Raw genomic sequence first — 25,370 nt, 5'->3', positions numbered from 1 at the left:
CGGCTCCCCGGGCGCTCCAGAATGACGTCAGAGCGCCCCATGCGCATGGATGACGTGATCCATGCGATCACGTGATCCATGCGCTTGGGGCGCCCTGACGTCACTCTGGAGCGCCCGGGGAGCCGCACGGACGGTAAGTACACTGCTCCCCCGCTACACTTACCATGGCTGTCAGGACTTTAGCGTCCCGGCAGCCATGGTAACCACTCTGAAAAAGCTAAATGTCGGCTCCGGCAATGCGCCGAAACGACGTTTAGCTTAAGGCCGGATCCGGATCAATGCCTTCCAATGGGCATTAATTCCGGATCCGGCCTTGCGGCAAGTGTTCCGGATTTTTGGCCGGAGCAAAAAGCGCAGCATGCTGCGGTATTTTCTCCGGCCAACAAACGTTCCGTACCGGAACTGAAGACATCCTGATGCATCCTGAACGGATTACTCTCCATTCAGAATGCATTAGGATAATCCTGATCAGGATTCTTCCGGCATAGAGCCCCGACGACGGAACTCTATGCCGGAAGACAATAACGCAGGTGTGAAAGAGCCCTTAGAGGGATGCTACACATCACCTTATGAACTGTATATATGAATTAACAGCGTCACCGAACAGTCCTGTGCACTGTATCCAACATCTCTACCACGCTCTGTTGATGTGTAGACCACTGCCAGCAATAAACCAGAAATTTCAAATAATGATCTTTTGTCTAAAATGCAGGCTTTTTATCATTCTCCCCCCCCCCCCCCCCCCCCCCCCCCATTTACACTAATTGGTTCCTTCAGCCTCTCTAGTATTTGTATATTTTAACAAAATGTGTCAAATTTTACAATGACTTTAAAAAAAATCTTTTATTTTTGCGTTAATTTCACCAAATTTACATGTCTTTGCAGTAAATTTCATGTGCCAGATGTCAGCTTTGTCACACGGCAAGCCTAAGTGCTATTTACATATATTGTAATGGGCTGTGCATTCACCGATCCCTTGACACAATGCTATTAGGCAGCACAATGTGTGGTAGAGGCTCCATTTAATGAATCCAGTTCCACAATTCGATATCTCCAGCAGGAGACTTATTTATCCACAGGTGTCAACAACTTCTCTCTTCGTTATCACCACAGTGATTATTCCACAAAATATGTATGAAATATCTGTACGTGCAAAAAAGGAAACTAACGGCTAAGAAACTGAATGTATAAACAGCCATCCTCCCCAATTACCAACACTTTCCAAATGCATTAAACGTGACTACATGAAACTGGTTGTCACTTGTAATGGACACTAAGGCTACTTTCACACTTGTGGCAGAGGATTCCGGCGAGCAGTTCTGTCGCTGGAACTGCCTGCCGGATCCGTCAAAACGTATGCAAACTGATGGCATTTGTCAGACGGATCAGGATCCTGATCAGTCTGACAAATGCATTACAATGACGGATCAGTCTCTCCAGTGTCATCCAGAAAAACGGATCCGGCATTTATTTTGCAGTCTTAGCATGCGCAGACCGCAAAAACTGATCCGTTTTGCCGGAACACTCGGGGCCGGATCCGGCATTACTGCATGTCAATGGCAAAAAATGCCAGATACGGCATTCTGGCAAGTGTTTCAGGAATTTTGGACGGAGATAAAACCGCACGTGCGGTATTATCTCCATCCTGAAAAGGCAAAAAGACTGAACTGAAGACATCCTGATGCATCCTGAACGGATTGCTCTCCATTCAGAATGCATTAGGATAAAACTGATCAGTTCTTTTCCGGCATTGAGCCCCTATGACGGAACTCAGTGCCGGAAAAGAAAAACGCTAGAAAGTACCCTAAGCCGGCCCCAGTTAAGGGACTTCATAAAAACATCCAGTGTGCGACAGCTCATCAATACGTTATATTTAGCAGAATCGGCAGGGAACAAACTCTTTCATAAAAGCAGCTGAATGTGTGTGCTTTTTCTGCCTTGTATAAAAAAAATGAAATTAATGTGTTTTTACAATTTTTTTTTTTTTTTTTTATGGGTGGCTTTTCTCATGACAAATTTTTTTAAATCCCCCGAACCCTCCCTGATCCCATCTTTAAAGGGCTTGTACAGCACTACTATACTGATGACCTATCCTCAGGATTATTCATCAATATCAGATGTCCAACTCCATGCAAACTATCTTAAAGGGGTTGTGTCAAGTATATAAGTTATCCCCTATCCAAAGTATAGGAGATAACTAGCTGATAACGGAGTGTCCAAACTGTGGGACCCACACCAATTCTGAGAACGGGGGTCCCACACTGCTGCTTTCTTCTTTCTCATTAGTTGGTCTGTGTGTGATTGTTAAAAAAAAATGCGTATCTGACATGGACCAAAAAAATACGGTCATAAGCCCTTAACGTGAAAATTCCACAGATTTTAATGCTAACATCTTGGAGGGTTCATAAAATGTATGCCAAGAGAATGCCATATTAATAACTAAGTAAATAAGTCCCATTTAATTCCCAGCTTAGGCTTTAATTATATTATGGTGCAAATTAGCAATAGTAAGAATGATTGTTGGCTTACAGCTAAGCTCTGAGTGCTTTTTATTTTCTAAGATGGTCAATGACAGGAGCAGCAGGAATATTCTTGTCTCCATCGTATGCGACTGCACCTGAGTGCACAATGACATAATACTGCTCCGCGGTATATTTATGGTAAAACACAAGATTAGACCCAAGAAAACCCTTTCTCAGTATAAAGTCTAAAGTCCACCAACAGCTGCAGAGGAATAAAGTCATAGTCTAACATGTGCCCCGGAGAAATAGCAGAATCCACTGACAATGCAGTTTATAAACGTGTGGATGTGAATAAGATATTCGTTCATATGACAGAGGCGATATGTAAACCTTCAGAGCCAAAGTTCTTGCAGCGCCTCAATCCATCCAAAATTAAGCAACTCTGCAAACTGTGTTGATTATAGAGGCCCCTATTGTTTTACATCTACATGTCCCAGGCCCATCTATGCACCTCCATTGTAAACAGACTTGAAGTGACCCTGTGTAGTCTCATGTTGCAGTGATATTCCCTTTATTCTGGTCCCTACTTCTTGTTAAAGAGGTTCTCGGGAAATGATTTAAAATTGCCACCAATCCGTCCTAGAATGAGAGCAGGACTGGTTGCCTCCACTTGCACAGCTGCCTAGGATTCCTCGCTACACTGTTCTACACTAGATGGTAATGTGATGCAGCCTACAATATGCCATCATGGCTGAGCAGCCTGACAGGAATGCTCACCAGTGTGCAATACCAGAGCATAGTGTGTAGTGAGGCCCAACAACCTCACCTTCCCTAGCCAGTTCTACAAGTGGAGGCAACCAGTCCTGCTCCAATTCTAGGGCAGGTTGAATGAAGCCATTTTAAATCGTTCCCCGAGAACCCCTAAAATGCCCAGGCCCCTCACACGGGTTGTACTTACCTTGCTCCCTGTCACCCACGTCGCTTCTGATGGCTACACGGCCGGCCCTGCATCTCCCAGTCTCGCAGATCAAAACATCAGACAATGATGACAGGCGTTGATCTGGTTTGGCAGCCAATAGCAGGCCGAAACGGGGAACGAGCCTCCCTAGTGTCACCCACGATGCTAGGGAGGCTCGTCCCCATCGTGGCCTGCTACTGACTGACATCGGGCTGACACTTTTTGCTGTTTTACACTGCTCTCACCACTTTTACAAACTGGGTTGGAAAGTGGCTGTGTGTCGCTATGTTAAGTAGTTTCACTCCAGAGTCCAGATTTATCTGTCACTTTAAAAAAATAAAAATAAAAAATAAAAAAGTCACAAAAAAGTCTCCATTGGGGGAAGGGCTGGTAGAGTTTAATTTCTAGACAAAAGTAGGTTTTAACTTTATTTACCAAACATGCAGCGTTTGATAAATTTGGAGCAACTTTCGCCAACGCAAACTCAAAACAAGACTGACTTCAAAAAGTCCCAACATGATAAATTCCCTCCATCGTTTGCAGACACAAAGTGGCAAAGTGATCAAAAGGTGCAAAAGTGCTGCTCAGAGAAGCCCTCCTGTTTGCTTTTCAAAATGTCTGGAGTATGGATCCATAGGAAGCATATCAGAGCCGTACTTCACTTGTAAAGTCGTGCAGAACCGATGAAAGTTGAAGGAGCAACAAAGGTTTAGGCCTCTTTCACACTTGCGTTGTCCGGATCCGGCGTGTACTCCACTTGCCGGAATTACACGCCGGATCCGGAAAAACGCAAGTGTACTGAAAGCATTTGAAGACGGAACCGTCTTCCAAATGCGTTCAGTGTTACTATGGCACCCAGGACGCTATTAAAGTCCTGGTTGCCATAGTAGGAGCGGGGAGCGGGGGAGCGGTATACTTACAGTCCGTGCGGCTCCCGGGGCGCTCCAGAATGACGTCAGAGCGCCCCATGCGCATGGATGACGTGATCCATGTGATCACGTGATCCATGCGCTTGGGGCGCCCTGACGTCACTCTGGAGCGCCCGGGGAGCCGCACGGACGGTAAGTATACTGCTCCCCCGCTCCACTTTACCATGGCTGCCAGGACTTTAGCGTCTTGGCAGCCATGGTAACCATTCAGAAAAAGCTAAATGTCGGCTCCGGCAATGCGCCGAAACGACGTTTAGCTTAAGGCCGGATCCGGATCAATGCCTTTCAATGGGCATTAATTCCGGATCCGGCCTTGCGGCAAGTGTTCCGGATTTTTGGCCGGAGCAAAAAGCGCAGCATGCTGCGGTATTTTCTCCGGCCAAAAAACGTTCCGTTCCGGAACTGAAGACATCCTGATGCATCCTGAACGGATTTCTCTCCATTCAGAATGCATTAGGATAATCCTGATCAGGATTCTTCCGGCATAGAGCCCCGACGACGGAACTCTATGCCGGAAGACAAGAACGCAAGTGTGAAAGTAGTTATCATTTAACTAAAATGTTAAAAGAAAAAATGTATGTAAAATAAAGGATTTTGCAGAGTCTGTGAAATGTGCCCTAAAATGGCGCAATTAAAAACCACAACTCATCCCGCTAAAAACGAGCCCAAATGTGGACAGAAAAATAAAGCTATGACTCTTGAAAGGTGGGGAAGAATAAAAAGGCCAAAACGGGCAGTGTCATTAAGAGGTTAAAAAGTGATTATGGGGCAGACCGTAATCCACTGAAGGACACCGCAGGAAAATGAGGCAGCCTTTATGTTAAATGTCCCTTTAAGGGACAAACTGCTCATCCACAAACAAAAAGCCTAGGAGAACGGAGAAGCCGGAATTGTCACTTTGTTTTACCAGTCACACAATGCTCTCAAAACATTACAGCTCGTCTCCTCCAGAAACACATGTGCTGCCCAAATTTATAAAGGGAAAGTGAACCCTGTAATCTCGTTATCACCCTGTCAAGCGAGTTAATGGTCATTATCATGAGCAGATTCTTATGTTATCAAGGAAGTCAGAGCATCATTGCTACTTGTCAGCGGATAATGAAGAGGCTTAGCTCTGCAATTAAGTCAGTGGAAATGTGCAGTTGTACTGTAGTTTTCAGCTGCAACTTTCTACCACAAAACACCACATTAATATTCGCCTGCGCCCTGTGGTTCCAACAAATCACAGGAGCATTGTAATTTACGCTACATCCATTCGACTGAAAGGGAACAAACATACAGAATCGGAGACAAAGGAGCTGAACAATACAGGAAGCCATTCACGAGTATACATCCTGAGGACAAGAGATATTGCAAAGCCAAAGTGGCGTATACAATGCTGGACAGATGTTTTCTGTTAACTCTGGAATCCAGGCCGCAGACAAGTCATGTATACATTGTCATTAATATCATAGCACGTCACCGAGAAGTCCTGGATCTATCTCCCCAGCCATAAAAAGACTAAATTCTCTCCGAGTCTGGGTGTCACTTGTCAGATTTCTTTGGCAGACTGTCCTAAGATTTTACAAGATAAAAGTGGACAAAAACAAAAAGCTAGTTTTAACATAAAAGGTGTGATCAATGCAAAAAAAAAAATTAAAAAGTGACCGGTTTCAGTCTAAGGGCTCATGCACACGGCTGTTGCTATTTTTTCAGATCTGCAAAACACAGATACCGGCATTGTGTGTTCCACATTTTGCGCAACGTCCTGCCCTTTATAGAACTGTCCTATCCTTGCCCGTAAAGCGGACAGCACTTGGATCCACATCCGACCAGCCAAAAAAAAAAAAGAAAAAGCCTCAAAACAGCTTATCATTCATTTCAATGGCCCCCCCCCCCCCCCCATGTGGAAATAAGAAGCAGAGTGCCCTATCTTGGTGCGGAATCTGCACTGAATCTCCCACCGAAATGAATGGGAAGCATGAAAAAGAGCTCCATGTAAAACTTTCACACTACCGTTCAGAGCGGGTCCGTCTGATGTCTGCACAGACGGATCCTCTCCTATAATGCAGACGTTTGGATCCGTTCAGAACGGATCCGTCTGCATTATAGTTTAGAAAAAATTCTAAGTGTGAAAGTAGCCTGAACGGACCCGTCCAGACTTTACATTGAAAGTCAATGGGGGACGGATCCGTTTGAAGATTGAGCCATATGGTGTCATCTTCAAACGGATCCGTCCCCATTAGCTTACATTGTAAGTCTGGACGGATCTGCTTGCCTTCGCACGGCCAGGCGGACACCCGAACGCTGCAAACAGCGTTCAGGTGTCCGCTTGCTGAGCGGAGGCTGAACGCTGCCAGACTGATGCATTCTGAGCGGATCCACGTCCACTCAGAATGCATTAGGGCAGTACGGATGCGTTCGGGGCCGCTTGTGAGCCCCTTCAAACGGAGCTCACAAGCGGAGCCCCAAACGCTAGTGTGAAAGTAGCCTTAGGGCTCTTTCACACTTGCGTTGTCCGGATCCGGCGTGTACTCCATTTGCCGGAATTACACGCCGGATCCGGAAAAACGCAAGTGAACCGAAAGCATTTGAAGACGGATCCGTCTTCAAAATGCGTTCAGTGTTACTATGGCACCCAGGACGCTATTAAAGTCCTGGCTGCCATAGTAGTAGTGGGGAGCGGGGGAGCAGTATACTTACAGTCCGTGCGGCTCCCGGGGCGCTCCAGAATGACGTCAGAGCGCCCCATGCGCATGGATGACGTGATCCATGCGATCACGTCATCCATGCGCGTGGGGCGCCCTGACGTCACTCTGGAGCGCCCGGGGAGCCGCACGGACGGTAAGTACACTGCTCCCCCGCTCCCCACTACACTTTACCATGGCTGCCAGGACTTTAGCATCTTGGCAGCCATGGTAACCAGTCAGAAAAAGCTAAAGGTCGGATCCAGCAATGCGCCGAAACGACGTTTAGCTTAAGGCCGGATCCGGATTAATGCCTTTCAATGGGCATTAATTCCGGATCAGGCCTTGCGGCAAGTGTTCAGGATTTTTGGCCGGAGCAAAAAGCGCAGCATGCTGCGGTATTTTCTCCGGCTAAAAAACGTTCCGGTCCAGAACTGAAGACACCCTGATGCATCCTGAACGGATTTCTCTCCATTCAGAATGCATTAGGATAATCCTGATCAGGATTCTTCCGGCATAGAGCCCCGACGACGGAACTCTATGCCGGAAGAAAAGAACGCAAGTGTGAAAGAGTCCTTAGGCCTCCTGCACACGAACGTATTTTTTTGCGGTCCGCAAAAACGGGTCCCGTTTTTCCGTGACCGTTTTTTCGTCCGTGGGTCTTCCTTGATTTTTGGAGGATCCACGGACATGAAAAAAAAGTCGTTTTGGTGTCCGCCTGGCCGTGCGGAGCCAAAGGGATCCGTCCTGAATTACAATGCAAGTCAATGGGGACGGATCCGTTTGACGTTGACACAATATGGTGCCATTTCAAACGGATCCGTCCCCATTGACTTTCAATGTAAAGTCTGGAGTCCCTTTTATACCATCGGATCGGAGTTTTCTCCAATCCGATGGTATATTTTAACTTGAAGCGTCCCCATCACCATGGGAACGCCTCTATGTTAGAATATACTGTCGGATATGAGTTAGATCGTGAAACCTCATTTCCGACAGTATATTCTAACACAGAGGCGTTCCCATGGTGATGGGGACGCTTCTAGTTAGAATATACTACAAACTGTGTACATGACTGCCCCCTGCTGCCTAGCAGCATCCGATCTCTTACAGGGGGCTGTGATCAGCACAATTAACCCTTCAGGTGCCGCACCTGAAGGGGTTAATTGTGCTATCATCTCCCCCTGTAAGAGATCAGGGCTGCCAGGCAGCAGGGGGCAGACACCCCCCCCTCCCCCCCCCCCAGTTTGAATATCATTGGTGGCCAGTGCAGCCCCCCCCCCCCCCTTCCTCCCTCTATTGTAATAATTCCTTGGTGGCACAGTGTGCGCCCCCCCCGCCCCCCCCCCCCCCCTTCCTCCCTCTATTGTAATAATTCGTTGGTGGCACAGTGTGCGCCGCCCCCCCTTCCTCCCTCTATTGTAATCGTTGGTGGCACAGTGTGCGCCCCCCATTGGCCCCCCTCCCTCTATAGCATTAACAACATTGGTGGCCAGTGTGCGGCCTCCCATCTAGCCCCCCCCCCCCCCCCTCATTGGTGGCAGCGGGTTACTAGCAGTAGTGATTCATACTTACCTGGGAGCTGCGATGTCTGCTTCCGGCCGGGAGCTCCTCCTACTGGTAAGTGACAGTTCATTTAGCAATGACACTTACCAGTAGGTGGAGCTCCCGGCCGGACACGAACATCGCAGCAGCCGGTAAGTATGAATCTTCTACTATTGTACTATTGCTAAGTAACCATGGCAACCAGCGTCCTGGTTGCCATGGTTACCGATCGGAGCCCCAGCGATTAAACTGGGACTCCGATCGGAACTCCGCTGCCACAATGATGGGGGGGGGAGATGGGAGGCCGCACACTGGCCACCAATGTTGTTAATGCTATAGAGGGAGGGGGGGGGGGGCGATGGGGGGCGCACACTGTGCCACCAACGAATTATTACAATAGAGGAAGGGAGGGGGGGGGGGCGCACACTGTGCCACCAACGAATAATTACAATAGAGGGGGGGGGGGCCGCACTGTCCACCAATGATATTTAAACTGGGGAGGGGGGGGGGGGTCTGCCCCCTGCTGCCTGGCAGCCCTGATCTCTTACAGGGGGCCGTGATCAGCACAATTAACCCCTTCAGATGCCGCACCTGAAGGGGTTAATTGTGCTGATCACGGCCCCCTGTAAGAGATCGGGTGCTGCCAGGCAGCAGGGGGCAGTCTTGTACACAGTTTGTAGTGTATTCTAACTAGAAGCGTCCCCATCACCATGGGAACGCTTCTGTGTTAGAATATACTGTCGGTTCTGAGTTTTCACGAAGTGAAAACTCAGCTTTGAAAAAGCTTTTATACAGACGGATCTTCGGATCCGTCTGTATAAAAACTAACCTACGGCCACGGATCACGGACACGGATGCCAATCTTGTGTGCATCCGTGTTCTTTCACGGACCCATTGACTTGAATGGGTCCGTGAACCGTTGGCCGTGAAAAAAATAGGACAGGTCATATTTTTTTCACGGCCAGGAAACACGGATCACGGATGCGGCTGCAAAACGGTGCATTTTCCGATTTTTCCACGGACCCATTGAAAGTCAATGGGTCCGTGAAAAAAAGCGGAAAACGGCACAACGGCCACGGGTGCACACAACGTTCGTGTGCAGGAGGCCTTAGTCAGTGTTTTTTTGGTGTGTTTTCCATGCGATTTTTGGCACGGATCCAAAAACCTTGAGTGGAAAATGCAACTTTGTATAGAAGTGAACCCCCAATTGGACAAACACTGCACGAAAAACATGGGAAAAAACTTTTCAAAATCCATCTTGTGAACATTCACTTAGGCCTCATGCACATGACCCTATATTTGGACCCATTCATTTCAACGGGTCCGCAAAAAATCCCTATACATATTAGATAGTTGGCCAATGCTGCCAACGTCAGTGGGTTTGATCTACTTTCATCCAATGTGTATGGACAATGGAGTCTGGTCACAAGGATGTAGTCAGCCCCTGCTCTATAATAAGAACACACTTATTTTCACAGCCCTTAGACCATGTTCTTGCCCCCACTGGCCTTTCCATCAGAATCATACATTTGTATAACCGGAATCGGTATTCAAATGTAGAGATAATAAAGTCAGGTAATACTTTGTTTTTTCTTTCAAAATCAGCAGTCTGCTTATCGCTAAGACTTGTAAAGAATGTTGGATACCAAGTATCAGCATTCTTCAGGTTAAAAATTAATTCATTTTCGGTTTTTGGCGACAACCTTTGCACCTTAAATATGTTCCCAAGAAGAAGAAACACCTTGACTAAAGCATTACACTTGCCAGACTCTTGCACTCAAGATGTCCCAGCTGTTTAAGTCCCCTCATTTCACCACCAAGAGTGAGAGAAAATGAGGTATTCCAATTTCATATCCTCAGCCAAGATCAATTTACATGGTTGAGAGAAGGGAAACAGACTATTTTATAGCAGCAAATGCTGTTGATCCAAAGAGTTTAACAAAAAGAATTTGACAAGATTCCAGAATGTTTCAGACTTTAATCTAAAAAGCTCATTTTGTCTTAAGAGAAAAAAACACCACTAATGAAAAGGAAAAATGAAAACTAAAGTTGGCCAGACATACGCTTCTGGCAGAAAGATCTTTCAAGTGACCATTTCAAATAATGATGTCCTGTTAGGCTTCGTTCACATCACTGTTCAGCCTTTCCGCTCTCTTGCTCCGTTTAGGAGCAGGAGAATGGGAAGGACGGATTCGGCACATTACTGTATGGGGGTCAGCCACAAGGAGACGTTGTACTGTATGGGGGTCAGCCACAAGGAGACGTTGTACTGTATGGGGGTCAGCCACGAGGAGACGTTGTACTGTATGGGGGTCAGCCACAAGGAGACGTTGTACTGTATGGGGGTCAGCCACAAGGAGACGTTGTACTGTATGGGGGTCAGCCACAAGGAGACATTATACTGTATGGGGGGGTCACAAGGAGACATTATACTGTATGGGGGGCCACAAGGAGACGTTATACTGTATGGGGGGCCACAAGGAGACATTATACTGTATGGGGGGGCCACAAGGAGACATTATACTGTATGGGGGGGGCCACAAGGAGACATTATACTGTATGGGGGGGGCCACAAGGAGACATTATACTGTATGGGGGGGGCCACAAGGAGACATTATACTGTATGGAGGGGGCCACAAGGAGACATTATACTGTATGGGGGGCCACAAGGAGACATACTGTATGGGGGGCCACAAGGAGACATTATACTGTATGGGGGCCACAAGGAGACGTTATACTGTATGGGGGGCCACAAGGAGACATTATACTGTATGGGGGGGGCCACAAGGAGACATTATACTGTATGGGGGGGGCCACAAGGAGACATTACACTGTATGGGGGGGGCCACAAGGAGACATTACACTGTATGGGGGGGGGCCACAAGGAGACATTATACTGTATGGGGGGGCCACAAGGAGACATTATACTGTATGGGGGGGCCACAAGGAGACATTACACTGTATGGGGGGGGGCCACAAGGAGACATTATACTGTATGGGGGGGCCACAAGGAGACATTATACTGTATGGGGGGGCCACAAGGAGACATTATACTGTATGGGGGCCACAAGGAGACGTTACACTGTATGGGGGCCACAAGGAGACGTTACACTGCATGGGGGCCACAAGGAGACGTTACACTGCATGGGGGCCACAAGGAGACGTTACACTGTATGGGGGCCACAAGGAGACGTTACACTGTATGGGGCGGGGGCCACATACAATAATACTTTACAATATACTTTTCCCGCGGCTGCCTCCCTTGTGTGCTCTGATTCTGACATGAGATGTCGGTGGGCGGAGATTTGAATATGGGAGCAAGGAGGAGGGAGAGTCGGGGGCGGCCCACTGCGGGAAGTAGTATGTTTCTAATTTTGTCATCAGAGCACACGAGCGAGGCAGCCGCAGGAAAAGTCTCTCCAGAGACACCCTACTCACACAGAGTTCGCCACATAAAACCGGAACGGGTGGGTGACGGACGGTGATGTCAGATGGTAGGTGGAGTCTGGAGACTTGAATAAGGGAGGCGGAGCAAGAAGGAGCCAGGAGCGAGTGGAAGTAATGTGTTGTACTTCTCAGCGCTATGCAAGGTGCAGGGGCGGGCGCAGATTTAGAAGCGGTCAGAGCACATGACCGATTTCGATGACATCACAAAATACCGCGGTAATTAGGAAACAGCGATATCGCCGTTTTTTAATACAGCGGTATATCGTGAACACCGGTATATCGCCCAACCCTATAAAGGAACCCATAGACTATAATGGGGTCCGTTAGGTTTCCGCTCAGAAGATGATTTTGGAGCGGAGACAAAAGTTGTGAATGCAGGACTTTTGTCTCCACTTCAAAAATCTTCCTCTGAGCGGAAACCTAACAGACCCTAATATAGTCTATGGGATCCTTAGGATCCGTTTGGCTCAGTTATGTGCCGAATCCGTCCTTCCGTTCTCCTGCTCCTAAACTGAGAAGGTGAACGGAAAGGCTGAATGCCTAAACAAGCATTCTGGCCAAATCTACACTTTAAAGCACCTTTGCATTGACTTTTCCTATTGTAAATTTGCTTTTGTTATGAAAAATTAAGTAACTTTATAAAAACGTGTTCAATAAACTATTCCACCGCCATTTTGCTGTTGTAGTGCCTAAGCAAATCCTTTCACATAGCAGCTGGTTGTCCACTGGTTTTAACCTAGATCGGACAGCACACTGCTCCTAACAGTGTTGGGTCACTGCTTGTAAATGGCAGATCAGAGGGTGGAAAGGGTGGAAAGTAACCAAAGAGGGCAGATAACACAAGCTGTTCCATAGTGTAGATATAAGGGCACCACATATGGCAGTGCGCAGGAAGTTCAGAGGCAGGTAAGGACTAAAGAAGTGTCTGTTAGCACAAGTGAGAGGTGATCCCTCATAGACTGTAAGAGGAAAGCAATACAGGGATGAAGCTGTGTCGCTATATGAAATCTATAGCATCCTGGAGTTACAGACCTCCCATCCAGCATGAACTACATAAAAGGTCACATCCAAATGCAAAAAGTCTGAAACCAGAAGCAAGTTGTAAACTGAATAGCCAGTGTCTGAAAAGGAGTGAAGAAATGATCATTGAAATATTTTAGTTTTTTTGACCACTAACATATGAAAAAAATAAAATAAATCATCATTCTTTGCCATGTCAATAGGTGTCCAGAGCCTTAGGCTACATGCACACGACCGTATGTGTTTTGCGGTCCGCAAAAAAATAAATAAAACGGATGATATCCGTTATGCCATCCATTTTTTATTTTTTTCTGCGGATCCATTGTAACAATGCTTAAAACGGACAAGAATAGGAAATGTTCTATTTTTTTGGCGGGGCTACGGAACGGACATACTGATGCGGACAGCACACCGTGTGTCAGCATTTTTTACGGACCCATTGAAATAAATGGGTCCGCATCCTATCCACAAAAAAAAAAAAAAACGAACAGACACGGAAACAAATAACGTTCGTGTGCATGTAGCCTTAAAGAGTGCAGGAGTCATGAGAGGCTGAAGGCCAACAGCAATACTGTGGGGCTGGAGTACACACGCAGAAACCTGCTCCAGAATGTGAGACAAATGTTAGATTTACAATGGTAAATCAACTAACGACGGTATAATTAATCCCAAGCCAATAATCTCAGATATATAAATAGATAATACACAAGCTCATCCTGAAAGTTTACAAGAATGCTGCAGGCACTTTAATATTAAATCACTTGAACACAAACAGTGATGGCCTAATGATCTCCATGTTGTGTATAGTTCCAATTCTAATTAGATACAGTGATTGTAAAGCGATTGTAGTGTCTAATGACACAATAACAGCCATACTTTATAGAAAACCAGTGAGGCGCAACCTGTTACATTACTACAATATGCAACCATATCTTGTGCTTCTATCTTGAGACTGATCAGTGTGAGTCTAGGCAAAATAGACTGAAAATACAAGTTAGACCATTTTTTCATATCTTAGGGAACAAACACAATCATAATCAAGTGTTGTTCGCTATGGCATTGCCGCCTCACCCAAAATGATCACAGCATAATGGCATGCCTCTTATTTCCATAAGGTGTCAAGCATGCATCTGAATGTTAATTTCTTTTACAAAAGATACTGGGCAGGATTCTGAAAAAAACAAGAGCACTAATAGCGTAGTAATCACAATTATGCTCCACACACCGTGAAACTTCTTTGGCGCTTATGGAAGGCTCTTGAAGGCCGCTGAGTACATCAGTAAAGAGTCCACATTTCTTGCCAATCACACCTTCAGTATTTTTATCATATAAGAGTAGTCATCCAGGCAGTAGTAGAACAAAGTATTCAATGTAGAAAGCCACAAAGCCAAAGGCTTGTACTGAATCTTTTAGTCCATCAGCCCTTCATCAGCCCTTCTTCAGGGGGTGGCTGTAACCTGAACAATGTAACTTGCTGAAACGTTGTGCTGGGCGACTTAAAGGGGTTGTCCGGGTTCAGAGCTGAACCCGGACATACCCTTATTTTCACCCAGGCAGCTCCCTGAGGTTAGCATCGGAGCATCTCATGCTCCGATGCGCTCCCTTGCCCTGCACTATATCGCGCAGGGCACGGGCTCTTTTGTTTATCATAACACACTGCCGGGCGGAAGCTTCCGCCCAGCAGTGTGTTCGGTGACATCACCGGCTCTGATGGGCGGGCTTTAGCGCTGCCCTAGCCGTTTTACTTGCTAGGGCAGCGCTAAAGCCCGACCATCAGTGGCGTTGACGTCCCCGGGCTTCCTGGCAGCCCCATGGAGAGCCCCAGTACGTCGCCGGAACTCCTAAAAATGCCTTTTCCCCGCGCGATTTAGCGCAGGGCAAAGGAGAGCATCGGAGCATGAATTGCTCCGATGCTCAAGTCAGTGGGGCTGCCGGAGTGAAAATGGAGGTATGTCCGGGTTCAGCTCTGAACCCGGACAACCACTTTAAAAGGAATTTCTTTCTGCCAGTTAAAACTAGATCGCAACACATCTCCTTTTTTTTTACTCATCTGTTAATTTTCAGACTGTAGATTTGTTTATTCTATTTCCTTAACATGATTATGGGGGCTTCCATTTTGCCTTGAGCTGTTCTTAACAGAATTTACAAAGCATTAGGAAAATTGCTTTATGGAAGCCACATGGACTATAGACACAATGGTCAGAAGGGAACCCTATTGACTTCTATGGGAGAGTTTCCTAGGCATGCTCTGTGACCTGTACAGGTCACGAGGAAGCTGATAAGCTGTGATATCACCTATTGTGAATGGTGGATCCTGTGTTGTGTGTGTGGGTGTATATATATTATACACACACATACCAATATATAACAAATATATACCATATATAACCAAGAAGTGGCTCCTATTATTAGGCTTACTGGCCAGCGCAAAAACTTCAGGATTTTAAATTTTTTTGTTTAAAATATAGATATTGACACGGAAAATGAAAAATAACAAAAAATTCTTTAAAAACTTGTTTAAACATAAAAAAGGTGCTTTAAACATTAGGTAATTTTCTGATGACACGTTTCTTTTAAGGATTCACTGCCACATTTTGATCTTTAGAGACTTACATGTGGAGTTGGACAACTATTTTTGCTAGGTTCCGCAATGACCAACTGCTAGAGGACTATAAAATAGCAAAACAGGTCCACAAGACCTCAACTGTTCCTCCATATGTCTACCATTTCATACAGTTTATTCCATACAAATCTGACAGGACATTTTTTAGCCCTTTTGTACAATTAATTGCACTTAGTTTTTTGTTTACTGAATGAATGGAAGACGCTTTACACAGCAGATTGCAAGCAATGCACATCCTTAAAGGGGTTATCCAAGAAAAGATATTTAGGACTTATCCTCAGGATAGGTCATCAGTATCCTCTGCTAGGTGTGACACCCGGGGCCACCGCCGATCAGCTATTAGAAGAGGCCTTGAGCACTGCAGCCTCATCATGGCCCAGTGACATCACTGTACATTGGTCATATGGCCTAGTTGTAGCTCAGCCCCATTCAAGTCAATGAGCTGCAATACCAAGCACAGCCACTATAGAATGTACGGCACTATTCTCGTAAAGCTGCCGGGTGCCTGCATCGATTACCAGAGCTCCGGTGATCACAGCAGCTCCCCGAAACAGCTCATCGGCGGGGACGCTGATGTGATAATGATGGCGTATACTAAGGGTAAGTCATCATTTTTTACAGGATAACCCCTTTTAAAGAGGATCTGTCACCACTCCAAACAGGTCTATTTTCAGTAAATACTTATAAGTCCTATGAAATTAACAATTCTGCAGCATCTTTTCTCATAACTCTGTATTGCGCTATTCCCCTGTCGAGTACATTTATGATTACCAGTTAAAAGGGATTCTGTCACCTCTTTTTACCCTATAAAGATGTGGACATGCACGGCTAGATTGCTGCTAGCATGTCTGCAATATACCTGTCCCATATCTCCGAGTGGTTTTATTGAGTGTAAAAAAAATGATTTTATATATACGTAAATCAGCCTGGTAAGGAGCCCTGCACCGCCTGTATCAATGAATCTCCTCCTTGCTCACGAAGTCAGATCGCCGTAATCTTAATAGTGTTCCTTCCCTGTGCTGGTATCAGCCTCAGGGATGGAATTGCGCATGCGCGAGCTTGCGCACCGCGAGATTACGGCGTTCTGACTTAGTGAGCAAGGAGGAGATTCCTGGATACAGGCGGTGCTTGTCTCCTTCACAGGGGGTGTGGCTGGGCTCCAGAACGGTTAGTGCAGCACCTTGGGCTCCTTACCAGGCTGATTTGCATATATATAAAATTATTTTTTACTCAATAAAACCACTCTGAGATATGGGACAGGTATATTTCAGACATGCTAGCAGCGATCTAGCCGTGCATGTCCGCATCTCTATAGGGTAAAAAGAGGTGACAGAATCCCTTTAAAGCTTTGTCACTACCCAGTCTGACAGTGCCCAATGTCATTTCATGGGGAATACAAGTATCTATTAAAACGGACATGTCAGAAATGGGGACAAGTCCTCTTCGAATATACTGCACACAAAATCCTCCTAGTTCTAAAATGTCAGTTTAATTTTCTTACAATATCTTATGAGGATTTCATAAATACATAAAAGACCAAAAGCAAAAAAAAATGAAAATGAAAAATACACCTACCTTTAAAAATTCTGAAAAATTGGACATGTAATATCCAGTTTTATTGTGTAGATTCAAACCTAGAAGCAAAATTAAAATATAAAAATGTCAGTGTACAGATCTAGCAAAGTTCAGTATCGCAAATGAATACACAAAAAACAAGTCTTCAGTTAGGCCCCGTTTACACAGGTCCAGTTTTGCTGGACCCATAATTGAACAGCTAACGACTAATCAAGGATCCAAGATGAAGGACCTGGTCTAATCCATCATTCTACCCCTTGCCTGACAACTGGTTTGTCAAGCATCTGCTTTTTACCTGGACCAATATTACAGACAAAGGCCTCCATACACAGAGTATTGTTGGCCGAACCTTTTGTTCTCCTGGGGGGTAAGTTGCCACCAGAGGCATCTGTCGGTGCCCTTCTCTCTCCATTGAAAAACACATATACTGGCGGGTTGTGAGGCAGTCAGCATAGATCGTAATTGAAGGTGTATGGGCCCCAGTAAAAAGTTTGCACTAATGGGTGGAGTTCTTTTGGGGAACTGTTGACAGGAGATATACGGTCTTGGTGTAAAACTACAGTACATAACTGTTCTAGTGTGAGCAAAAGTGGTGCGGAGACTAATTAGATTGTGCAAGCACTGTATGGCAATAACTTCTGGATTCCAAATAACCATTATTAATGTAAAATGATTCTATCTAGATCGATTAACTTAAAGGGGTTGTCCGGGCTTTTTCATATTGATGACCTATCCTCAGGATAGGTTATCAATATCAGATTGGCAGGGGTCCGACTCCCCGCACCTCCACTAATCAGCTGTATGAGGAGTCGGCGTGCACAGTGCTGCCTCCAATCGCTCTTCCTGTCCGCTGCTGTATGTCTATGGGACAGCAGCAGCAGACAGGATGTGAGAAGGGAGACCCCTGCCGATCCGATATTGATAACCTATCTTGAGGATCTGTCATCAATAGAAAAAGCCCGAAGAACCCCTTTAATAAACATGTTCTAGAGCATAGTGAAAAAGACTCGACAGAAGACCTTGCTTGGTCTAGAACAGGGATCAGCAACCTTCAGCACTCCAGCTGCTGTGAAACTACAACTCCCAGCATGCACTCTTAGGCCTCATGCACACGACAGTGTTTTTTCACGGTCCGCAAAACGGGGTTCCGTTGTTCCGTGATCCGTTTCCATGTGTCTTCCTTGATTTTTGGAGGATCACCAGACATGAAGGAAAGTGGAAAAAAATCTAAGTCAAGTTTGCCTTGCAAATGATAGGAAAAAAACGGACGCGCGGACGCGGATGTCCATCTTGTGTGCCTCCGTGTTTTTTCACTGACCCATTGACTCGAATGGGTCCGCGAACCGTTGTCCGTGAAAAAAATAGGACAGGTCATATTTTTTTGACGGACTGGAAACACGGATCACGGACGCGGATGACAAGCGGTGCATTATCCGAGTTTTCAACGGACCCATTGAAAGTCAATGGGTCCGCAGAAAATCACGGAAAACGGAACAACAGACACGGAACACAACAACGGTCGTGTGCATGAGGCCTTACTCATCTGTTCTTGTAACTCCCATAGGGGTGAAAGTAGGATTATAGGAGCTGTAGTTTCAGACGTTGCCGTTTCTGCAGCATTCATGCACCAAAAACGGCAATGTCTAATTGCCGTTTTTGGTGCGGATTAGATGCGGTTTTGCCACAGATCTCACCCTTCCATTAAAAAGCGTGAAATCCGCAGCTAAAACTGCAAACATAATTGACACACTGCAGATTTTGAAATCCACACTGAAAAAACCTGTAACGTGTACATGAGATTTGTCTTTGCTGGTACTGTAATATGTTGCGGTTTTTCTGCATGGGAATCTACGCCGATAAACCACATGTATTCCGCAACGTGTGGAGGAGGCGTAAAGCTTTCTAGCCTGTTACACAAATGTCCTGCCCCAACTTTAAAGGGAACCTGTCACCGGGATTTTGAGTATAGAGCTGAGGACATGGGTTGCTAGATGGCCGCTAGCACATCCGCAATATCCAGTTCCCATAGCTCTGTGTGCTTTTATTGTGTAATAAAACCGATTTAATACATATGCTAATTAACCTGAGATGAGTCAGGGACAGGACTCATCTCAGGTTAATTTTCATATGTATCAAATCGTTTTTTTTACACAATAAAAGCACACAGAGCTATGGGGACTGGGTATTGCATATGTGCTAGCGGCCATCTAGCAACCCATGTCCTCAGCTCTATACACAAAATCCCAGTGACAGGTTCCCTTTAAACATTTCACTAACTACTTGTACAAAGGGTCTGATGATTCAGCAGAATGACATCCAAACAAACATCTACATGAAATATTGCGCCCCCCCCCCCCCCAAATGATTCAGGCACAAGCATGAATTTACCCATCTAGGAGGGAAGGGATGCAAGTGAGCACTTAACAAGCTCTGCCTCTAAGGCCACCAGATGTAAGGCAGCTATCCTAGAAGTCAATGTTCGGCTTTTAAAATAAGCCTTGAGATATGACTTTGATATTAAATAAGCCAGCACCTCATCTGCAGACCGCTGTTTCGGGGGTAATTGCCCCTCATCAGTGCAGAGAAGAGAGTACTGGCTTAAGTGGGTAAGAGGCCTGTGTCCGGGTAAGGGGGGGGGGGGGGAACTAACTCTCCTTAGGGATGTCTCAAGGCTTATTTTAAGAGCTGAACATTGACTTCTAGGATAGCTGCCTTACATCTGGTGGCCTTAGAGGCAGAGCTTGTTAAGAGCTCACTTGCATCCCTTCCCTCCCAGAAGAGCATGTATGGCCTATAAGTTTCCGCACACGGATTAAGGTGCTCTCTCCCTAAGGAGAGTTAGTTTCCCCCTTTACCCATCTAGGTATCATTCCAGAAATGGCAGGACTCTGAAGTAGATACATTGACGGGGGCACAGAAAAGGGGAGAGGTACAAGTACGGTAGACAACAGACACATTTACAGACTAGTTTCATACATCAGGCAGGAAAACTAGAGTCTCTCTGGGATTCTCAATAACCCCTAAACAAATAAAATAGAAAGGTTTAGTTAATAAACCACAAAGACTAGCACAACCTGTCAGGTAAAATGGAATCTCGGAATATATAAGGAAGGTATGAACATTTAGGAAAATATTAGATTCTACTTTCAAGCTAGAAAACAAGATTTCTGACAGTAAAGGGCTCAAATAATATGCAGACTCTGGTAATGTAAATTGTGCTGTCAAATCAAGAGGATTCATCTCCAGAGGGCCGACCTCTACGCAACAGAGCATTACTATGCCTAGAAAGAGAGCCGATTTAAAGGGCATGTGTCTCCTCTAGATTTAGAGTAATTATCCCCTTAATGACCGGGCCTAAAAGGGCATTATGACTAGACACTGTCATTTAGTGCATGTGGTGACTTTCAGTTGTTGGGCTAACAAAATATTTTTTGCAACGTTTTCTCAAGTGACCCATATGGCTCTTTATTAATATTTGATGTTGATATCTGATATATTGATGTTTTTTTTAATTTTTCCCATCTTTTAGTTTTATTTTGGGGAAAACTGCAGAAAATGCATAGCTCTTTATTTATTTAATGTGCAAATTGACACCAAAACAAATTATTAAAAGGGGTTCTTTATTTTGGTATATAATACCCAAAGCCTTGTGTGCACTGACGGCTATGGCAACCATTTCAGTTGCCTTTTTTTTTTTTTTTTTTAGTACATACACAATATGTCCTCCAAGAGGTCACAAAATGACTTTTATTCTTCACTGTTCCACTGTAATTAGGGCCTCCATAGGAGCCTGTAGGGGCAGTACAGAATTGGGTCTGCTAACACCCAGCAGCTCTGCTATGCTTGAGAACCCCCGGCAATCACGCAATCCAATAGAACAAGCAGGAAAGCTGCTTCCTCTAGGCACTGAATAGGACCCAATAAGAAGGCGGTAAAGAAAGCGCCTGTGGTCTCTCTTCTAGACTGAGTGCCAGGGGGCGCAGCACTAGAGAGCAGAGCCTCTAGGAGTAATGGAAACACCCCCATTGCTCCAAAAGGCTCATTGGCATGTATTTAAACTTCATTTTTTTCTCAGCAATGCAAGCACATATGAACATGGGACCAACACAGATGCCTTCAGCAGCCAAGTGCACATGTAACAGGTCAGCCAGTGTCATATGTACAAATCTGCTGACAGATGCCCTTTAAACCCACAGGATTAAATGCCAGCACCACACACCATGGTTGTAAACTGGATAAAACCTAACACTATTTCTCTTACAATCTGTTTTATATTTACCAAAGGGGGAGATATCAAACTAGTGTAAAGTAGACCTGGCTTAGTTGCTCTTAGCCCTCCTTTCATTTTTACAGTTCCTTTGGAAAATGAAAGGTGTTATCTGATTGGTTGCTTTGGGCAACTAAGCAAGCCCTACTTTACACCACTTTGATAAATCTCCCCCTAAGATTTTTTTAAATACTATTTTCTGCTTCTATATGATGACAGGGATAGCCCTGTGAACATCACCTAGAGATTTGCTTTACAGCATCTATACGATACATATATTCTTAAGATTATTATTCTTATTTTTTCATTTTTCATGTCTATTTGTATTTAATAAGTAATCATTAAATCTTCCAGCATTCATAATAGCCACAGAGCCTCATATTAGGCTGACTATGCCTGTTCTTTACAGATCACTTCTCAGCAGTCATCTCATTATTACCACAGGTAGGACTACAATGGAGGGGAACACCTATATCAGGTATGGCCAACCTGCGGCCCTCCAGCTGTTGCAAAACTACAACTAGCATGCCCAGTCTGCCTACAGCTATCAGCCTACAGCAGGGCATGGTGGGAGTTGTAGTTTTACAACAGCTGGAGAGCCGCAGGTTGGCCAGCCCTGAGCTATATGTAGAGGACACAGGATCACACCATTTGTTATAGGTAATTGTCACAACTTATCGTCCTTCCTGCACAATGACCTCTGCTCTTGGCCTTAGGGCATCTCTCCAAAGGAATTCAATGGAGTACATTTTTTGAAATGTGTAAAAGAGAAACTGCCATTGTTGCCCATTGCATTTAATCACAGTGCAGCTTCAAGGGCACTATAAGAAATGAAAGTGTGCCATGATTGGTCGTTTCGGTGAGGAATAAATGACCACATTGGCACATAAGAGTACACCACTGACGGCACTTCTGCATACAGTGCTACATCTCCTCACAGCCAAAGTGAAAAGCCTAACTTACAATGGTACACTCGCTCCCTGTGAATATATATATCTACACACACAGTGCCTTGCAAAAGTATTTACCCCTTGACTTTTTTCATATTTTGGTGCCTCACACCCTGGAATTAACATGGATTGTTTGAGGATTTGCATCATTTAATTTACAGAACATGCCCACAACTTTGAAGATTTTTTAGATTTTTTATTGTGAAGCAAACAAATAGGACAAAATATTCACCCCCTAAAGTCAATACTTTGTAGAGCCACCTTTTGCAGCAATCACAGCTCCAAGTATCTTTGGATAAGTCTCTATGATCTTGCCACATCTTACCACTGGGATTTATGCCCATTCCTCCTTGCAAAACTGATTCAGCTCCTTCAAGTTGGATGGTTTGCACTTGAACAGCAATCTTTAAGTCTGACCACAGATTTTCTATTGGATTGAGATCTGGGCTTTGACTAGGCCATTCCAACACATTTACATGTTTCCTCTAAACCACTCAAGTGTTGCTTTAGCAGTGTGCTTGGGGTCATTGTCCTGCTGGAAGGTGACCCTCCGTCCTAGCCTCAAATGACACACAGAGTGGTACAGGTTGTGCTCAAGAAAATCCCTGTCCATCTTTCCCTCAACTCTGACCAGTTTCCCAGTCCCATCCCACAGCATGATGCTGCCACCACCATGTCTCACTGTGGGGATGGTGTTCTTTGGGTAATGTGATGTGTTGGGTTTGCGTCAGACATAGCATTTTCTTTGATGGCCGAAAAGTTCAATTTTAGTCTCCTCAGACCAGAGCACCTTCCTCCATACATTTTGGCAGTCTCCCACATGCCTTTTCGCAAACTCAGAACGTGCCTTTTTGTTTTTAGCTGAAAGTAATGTCTTTCTTCTGGCCACTCTGCCATAAAGCCCAACTCTATGGAGCGTACGGCTTATTGTCGTCCTATGTACAGATACTCCAGTCTCTGCTGTGGAACTCTGCAGCTCCTCCAGGGTTACCTTAGGTCTCTGTGCTGCCTCTCTGAGTATTGCCCTCCTTGCCCGGTCCGTGAGTATTGGTGGGCGGACGTCTCTTGGCAGGTTTGCTGTTGTGCCATGTTCTTTTCATTTGGTTATGATAGATTTGATGGTGCTCCTGGGGATCATCATAGATTTGGCTATATATATATATATCTGTGTGTGTGTAACAAGTCTGGTCAGACATGAGGACCTTTGGTATGGGACACTTTGGCTAGGTCACCAATGCATGTGTTTTGCATCAACCGTCTACATTCCTGACCTCTGTGGTAGTAGAATATCTGCTAAATGGTATACATATTCTAGGGTCACATCATGACCACACCACAAGCCAACCTTTTCTAGGGCCAGAACACTTAACATCTAGATTTTAATCTTGTTCAAACAATAAAGGCCATTTTAGTCTTTTTTCTTCCTCCACAGGCAGACTATGGAAAGTTTATTATTTCAGCTGTTTTTAGATGAAAGGCCTGTGTTTTATCAGACATGTTGAAATATACAGTTCAAGCCAAGCTAATTAGATTGCTAGTGTGTGTGTCACTCATCAGAAATGTAATTACCAAATGCCACACCGGCGGGAGCTGAAAAAGAAAAAAAGAGCAGGTATACAATGTAAAATGTATGGAGACCATTACATACAGGTATCTGACTGAAGAAGACTGGCAGCTCCAGCTAGAGAGGAACGATTAATCCATTATTTCCACACTGTGCAATGTTCTTTACAGATCAATGCTGTGACCAACTAATTACCTAGCCCATTTCTCCCATCCCTACTCCAAACAAGCATTGTAATTTAATACATGCTGCAATGTATGCTCCTGCTATACGTTAGCAGTAACAAATACACCATAACCGTTTTCCACTTTCTGCCGCATATAAGATCCCTGTCATCTTGAGGAATCAAAAGCTGCTAACTACAAATGAGTTGTCCGACCAGTCAAAATGGCTTTAGGACTCTTGCACACGTTCCGTTTTTTGTGTTCTGTATACAGAACCATTGATTTCAATCGATCCGCAAAAAAAAACCTATGTACTCCATATGCATTCCATTTCCATATTTCCGTTCAAAGATAGAACATGTCCCATTATTGCCCTCAAATCAAGTTCGGTTGCTCCATTCAAGTCAATGGGGCTGTAAAAAAACGGAACGGATACTGAATGCATCCGTATGTCTTCTGAATCCATTCCGTTTTTGCTGAACCATCTATTGAAAATTTTATGTCTGGCCCAATTTTTCTATGTAATTACTGTATACTGTATAGTAAAGAAGAGAACTCCAGCAGTTGTGTTGTGCAACTGCACGCCAACATCACCCACTGAGCGCAGCCTTTTCTACTACACATCTCCATCTTCTACATAGCGGCAGCAGTTACTGTATGCTAAAGCCGCACTTCAAATAAACAATTCATCTATTTTGCAACACAACTGCTGGAGTTCTCTTCTTTATTATACGAGGGGTGGGAACCCGACTCCAGGGATGTCGCAGGTTTCAAAATATTAGCATCACAGGGGAGAAAGAAGAAGAAAGCAGTCCCCTCCTGCCCCCTGTGCTGCCGCTGCCACCAAGGAGAATGCAGAGGGGAGGGGCTGTTTCCACTGCCACCAATGAAGTTAACTCACTCATTTATTCAAATACAGGAGGCGGGTTCTGGCTGCAGAATCATATAGCCCGCACCTGAGGGGTTAAGTGCCGGGGAACGCAGCATAGAGGCCAGGTGTCGGCTATGTGATTCTGCCGGCACCCGCCCCCTTAATACATGCAGGCCCGCGCTCTGACCTGACGCTGTGCACGTCAGGTCACTGTGGAGAGGTCGCCACAGTCTTCAGAGCAGCGGCAGCAGAGGTAGGATAAGCCTCCTACACAGTTTTATTTTATTAAAGTACTGATCTGGGGGTCTTATCTGACATGGGGGTAGTATGAG

The 25,370-nt window shown here is 45.2% G+C and overlaps 1 protein-coding gene across 2 annotated transcripts in view; it reads right to left on the bottom strand.

The window, feature by feature from the left end:
- PLXNB2 (plexin B2) overlaps positions 1–25,370 on the bottom strand; it is a 234,377-nt gene that overhangs the window by 167,369 nt on the left and 41,638 nt on the right. For both annotated transcript variants that reach the window (XM_040411954.1, XM_040411944.1), the window contains exon 2: positions 17,223–17,281. The gene's annotated coding sequence lies outside the window, so the exon portion shown is untranslated. The remainder of the gene's footprint in view (positions 1–17,222; positions 17,282–25,370) is intronic.

This window comes from Bufo bufo, chromosome 1, assembly GCF_905171765.1.
Source record: "Bufo bufo chromosome 1, aBufBuf1.1, whole genome shotgun sequence".
Taxonomy (NCBI): domain Eukaryota; kingdom Metazoa; phylum Chordata; class Amphibia; order Anura; family Bufonidae; genus Bufo; species Bufo bufo.
Note: the sequence above shows the minus strand (reverse complement) of the source record. Positions and strands in the feature narration are given on the sequence as shown.